The sequence below is a fragment of the Acinonyx jubatus genome, chromosome E2, assembly GCF_027475565.1.
Source record: "Acinonyx jubatus isolate Ajub_Pintada_27869175 chromosome E2, VMU_Ajub_asm_v1.0, whole genome shotgun sequence".
Taxonomy (NCBI): domain Eukaryota; kingdom Metazoa; phylum Chordata; class Mammalia; order Carnivora; family Felidae; genus Acinonyx; species Acinonyx jubatus.
This window is the reverse complement of record NC_069396.1, coordinates 58,002,089-58,007,437: the sequence shown is the minus strand read 5'-3', so window position 1 is coordinate 58,007,437 and position 5,349 is coordinate 58,002,089. Positions and strand designations below refer to the sequence as shown.

At 40.7% G+C, this 5,349-nt stretch overlaps 1 pseudogene; it reads right to left on the bottom strand.

Moving 5' to 3' along the window:
- Window positions 1–1,896: 1,896 nt before the first annotated feature.
- On the bottom strand, window positions 1,897–3,196 carry LOC113593301 (probable mitochondrial glutathione transporter SLC25A39; annotated as a pseudogene).
- Between the last annotated feature and the right edge of the window lie 2,153 nt (window positions 3,197–5,349).

Below are 5,349 nucleotides of genomic sequence, written 5' to 3'. Positions count from 1 at the left end.
GTGTGCGCGCGTGTGTGTGTGTGTGAGAGAGAGAGAGAGAGAGAGGGAGAGAGAGAGAGAGAGAGAGAGAGAGAGAGAGAGAGAAATGCCTTTTTGTCACTTTGTTTCTACTTTCTTTGGTTATTTCCTGCTTTTGTTTGCACGCAGAAGTGCCTATGTTTTCTGATAATGGTGCTTAGCTAATAACGTAGGATAATCTCCCAGTTTGTGGTTTGTACTTTTCTTTCTTTCTCATAGGATGATTTGCTGAACAGTTTTTACTTTCAATGAAATCAAACTTATCCAGGTTTATTTTATGAGTCTTGTTTAAGAATAAATCATTCCATTTCCCCAAAATAAACATCCCCTAACCCAAATCAAATGGGTATCTTATGTTGTCTTTGAAGATGATAGTTTGGCTTTTCACACAGAAGTATTCATCCACACGAATCCCATTCATCTAGGATAGGGAGAACGGATCTTTTTTTCCCCAATTAACATCAAAAAAAGTACTAGCTTCATTTTATTTTATTTTATTTTTTAAATTTTTTGCCTTTAATTTTTTTAAATTTAAATTTAAATTTTTTTTAATTTACATCCAAATTGGTTACCATATACTGAAACAATGATTTCAGGAGTAGATTCCTTAATGCCCCTTACCCATTTAGCCCATCCCCCCTCCCACAACCCCTCCAGCAGCCCTCAGTTTGTTCTCCATATTTATGAGTCTCTTCTGTTCCTCCCCATTTTTATATTATTTTTGTTTCCCTTCCCTTACGTTCATCTGTTTTGTCTCGTAAAGTACCCATATGAGTGAAGTCATATGATATTTGTGTTTCTCTGACTAATTTCGCTTAGCATAATACCCTCCAGTTCCATCCATGTAGTCGCAAATGGCAAGATTTCATTCTTTTTGATTGCCGAGTAATACTCCATTTTATATATATATATATATATATATATATATATATATATATATATATATACCATTATATACCATTATATATATACCATTATATATATATGTGTGTGTGTATGTATATATATATATATAATATATATATGTGTATATATATAAATATATACACATACCACATCTTCTTTATCCACTCATCCATCGATGGACATTTGGGCTCTTTCCATACTTTGGCTATTGTTGATAGTGCTGCTATAAATATGGGGGTGCATGTGTCCCTTCAAAACAGCACACCTGTATCCTGTGGGTAAATGCCTAGTAGTGCAATTGCTTGGTCTAGGTTAGTTCTATTTTTAATTTTTTGAGGAACTTCCATACTGTTTTCCAGAGTGGCTGCACCAGCTTGCATTGCCACCAACAATGCGAAAGATATCCTCTCTCTCCACATCCTTGCTAACATCTGTTGTTGCGTGAGGTGTTAATGTTAGCCATTCTGACAGGTGTAAGGTGGTATCTCATTGTGGTTTTGATTTGTGTTTCCCTGATGATGAGTGATGTTGAGCACTTTTTCATGTGTCAGTTGGCCATCTGGATGTCCATTTAATGAATAGTTTGCCTTTCCTGCTGCACAGCAATCTGTTAAGAAGCAACTTTTTATATTGATTGCCTTTGCTTCTGGGATCTTTTGTTCTATTGATTCATTTGTCCATCCATGTCCCAATAAGTCTTAATTACTATAGATTTTTTTTCCTTTTTTTGTTTTGTTTTTGTTTGTGGAAGTTCATCATCTTTAGACTCAAGGAATAGACTCAAGTGATGGGTACAGACTACACCAGGCCCAGAGTTTTGTGGCTCCAGGTGGGGGGTGGCGGGGGTGGGGATATGGGCAGACCCAGCTACAGCAAACACACAGGAAACTTGTGGGAGGGGAGGGGGAAGTTAGCAGATTTGGTCTTGAACTTGGTGGGAGTGGGGGCAGAAATGTGATTATCTTTGGGGCTTGGGAATGAGGAACAGAAGGAAGAAAGCTGTTTTAGGAGGGCCAGAGCAGGCCTAGAGGGACAGCTCCCTACCCCAGGAGCTCATAGTTGAGAAGGAAGGGAAATGAGGCCCCTCCCCTCAGTGCTGAGGACAAGGCCCTTGGCTCAGTCTTCTTCTGCCCCACCCTCAACCATGGAAGAGATGTGGTCCTTGTCCTCTGGCTCCTTTTAAGAGTCCAGAGGCTGTTCTCTGTTGAGCCTCTGGAAGAAGCTTTTGCTAACCTCATAAGTGCTGATCATTATGGCACAGGAGGGGGTGGCCTTGATGACCGCTGGAACAGAGCCTGCAAAGAGTCCCGTGGTGCCTGGCTCAGCCAGGATCTTCCACAGCAGACGTCACTCACAGCCGCGACTGCTCCCAGTGTGAGGTGTCATGGAGTCAGGATGGCCACCACTATCCCTTAGAGGCTGCCAGCCACAAAGCTGATGATTCCCACAGATGTCTGGTGTTTTGGCCAGAGCCCACTCATCCATCTGCTCACCAGCTGTAGTTGAACCAGGACAGGGTTGAGAAGGGCACATCCCAAAGGGTAGCAGGACCCTGGCCTCCGTGAGTGCCAGCCAACCTGAGCCATGGCAGCTGGGCACAGGCACCAAGCTCCCAGTGTGACACAGGCTGAGCCTACAGCTTGGTCTGCACCAGCTACAAGTGGGCTAGTGCACCAGCCACCATGGGTGCAAAGAAGTCAGGAGTCAGGGCTTGACCACAAAGGAAGGCCTTCAGTTGGTCATAGGCAGTGAAGGAGACGGCAGTGGCTAACACGGGTGGCTGGGAGGCCAGTCCACAGGGTCCTCTTCTGTCCTACAGTCTTCACAGAGGTATCCACGATGCCAGTGAGGCAAGCACAGTCCTGAAACAAGGTACTTGTTTCCATTTGGGTACAAGTACAGGGGCTCCAGAACACCACTGCAGATAGGAGGCACCTCCCTGTGGACCAGAGAGAGAAGAGCAATTTGGCATAGCAGAGGCTCCAGAGTCTGGAGGGAGGCCTCAGCTATCTGGCCACTGAGGGACACAGCCTGCAAGTGTGCCTTCCCCACATCCAGGGGTGTCATGCAGAGGGAGGTGGCCACAGTCCCAGTGCCTGAGGCACCATTTGATGGAGGGAGCTGATGCCACCTTGTAGCTTCAGTTCTGGCTGGAGGCCAGTGCACGGTCTGTGCACCAATTACTAGAGCTTTTAAGTGAAATCTTTGTAAGGTCCACCCAATTCAATCAACATCCCCTCTCCCACACTCTGTTGTGCTCTGGGAGTAGCATGGTTTACACTAACCCCCTCTGTCTCCCACATACACTTCAGAATGGCTGCACAAAAATTTCTGTTGGGATTAGCAATTTACTGAATATAGAGGTGGATATGGAGAGTATTGACATCCTTATAATAATGATCATTCACATACAAGAACTTAGTGTAATTCTTCATTTGTCACAATTTTTATGTCTATCAATAAAACTTCATACTTTATCCATTAAGGCTTATAATATTGTATTAGATTTATTTCTTGTGATTTTATATTTTTCTTGTCATTGAGTAGGACATCCTTTCTTAATTTTCAATTATAAATTCGAGTACAGTGAGTGCTTCCACAATTCTGTACCTTCCTCAGTGATCATCATGAGAAGTGTGCTGTTAATCCCCTTCCCCTATGTCACCCACTCCCCCCACCGACCTCTCACCTGGCAAACACCAGTTTGCACTCCATATTTAAGAGTCTGTTTTTGGGTTTGTCTTCTTTCTTCTTTGTTCATTCGTCTCTTAAATTTCGCATGAGTGAAATCATATGGTATTCGTCTTTGACTTGTTTCACTTAGCATTATACTCCCTAATCCATCCATGTTGCTGCAGATAGGAAGATCTCATCCTTTCTATGGCCAAGTAACATTCCTGTGTGCATGTGCGTGTGTGTGTGTGTGTGTGTGTGTGTGTGTGTGTGTGTGTACCACATCTTCTTTATCCATTCATCTATCAATGGATGCTTGGATTGCTTCCATATCTTGGCAATAATAATAATAATAATAATAATAATAATAATAATACTGCAATAAACATAGGGGTGCACATAATCTTTTCCAATTGGCATTTTTCTTTTCTTTGGGTAAATATCAAATGGTATTATCATATGGTAATTCTACTTCTAATTTTTTGAGGAATCTCCATACTGTTTTCCACAGTGGCTGCACCAGCTTGCATTCCCACCAATAGTGCACAAAGATTTATTTTTCTCCACATCCTCACCAACACTTGTAATTCCTTACCTTTTGAGTCTAGCCCTCCTGACAGGTGTGAGGTGATATCTCATTGTGGTTTTGAGTTGCATTTCCCTGATGATGAATGATGTTGAACATATTTTCATGTGTTTATTGGCCATCTGTATATCTTCTTCGGGAAAATGTCTATTCATGTCTTCTGTCCATTTTAATCTAGATTCTTTGGGGGTATTTTTGGTGTTGAGTTGTATAAGTTCTTTATATATTTCGGATATTAGCCCCTTATTAGATATATCATTTGCAAGCATCTTCTTCCAGTCAGTAGGTTGTCTTTTTGCTTTGTTGATGGTGTCCTGCGATGTGCAAAAACGTTTTATTTTGATGTCGTCCCAATGGTTTAATTTTGTTTTTATTTTCCTTGCCTGAGGAGACATATATAGAAAAATATTTCTATGGCTGATGTGAGAAAGAGTACTGTCTATATTTTCTCCTAGGAATTTTATAGTTTTACATCTCACAGGTCTTGAATCCATTTTGAATTTACTTTTGTGTATGGTGTGAGAAAGTGGTCCAGTTTTGTTCTTTTGAATCTAGCTGTCTAGTTTTCCCAACGCCATTTGTTGAAGAGATTCTTTTCACATTATATATTTTTGCCTCCCTTGTGGAAGATTAATTGATGATATAATCAGGAGTTTATTTCTGGGCTCTTTACTCTGTTCTATTGATCAGAATTGATGTGTCTTTTTGTGCCAGCAGGATACTCTTTTAATTTTTATAACTTTGTAGTATATCCTGAAATCTGGGATTGTGACACTTCCTGTTTTGTTTTCTTTCTCAAGATTGCTTTGGTTATTGGGGCGTCTTTTGTGGTTCTATCCAAATGTTAGTATTATTTGTTCTAGTTCTGTGAAAAATGCTGTTGGTATTTTGATAAGGATTGCATTGAATCTGTAGACTGCTTTGGGTCATATGGACATTTTCACAATATTTTTCTTCCAATCCATGAACATGGAATGTTTTCCATTTGTGTCCTCGTTAATTTCTTTCATAAATGATTGACAGTTTTCAGAGTACAGGTCTTTCACCTCCTTGGTTAAGTTTATTCCTGGGTATTTTATTCTTTTTGATGCAATTGTTAATGGGATTATTTTCTTGATTTCTCTTTCTGCTACTTCATTAACAGTGTATGCAAATGCAACAGATTT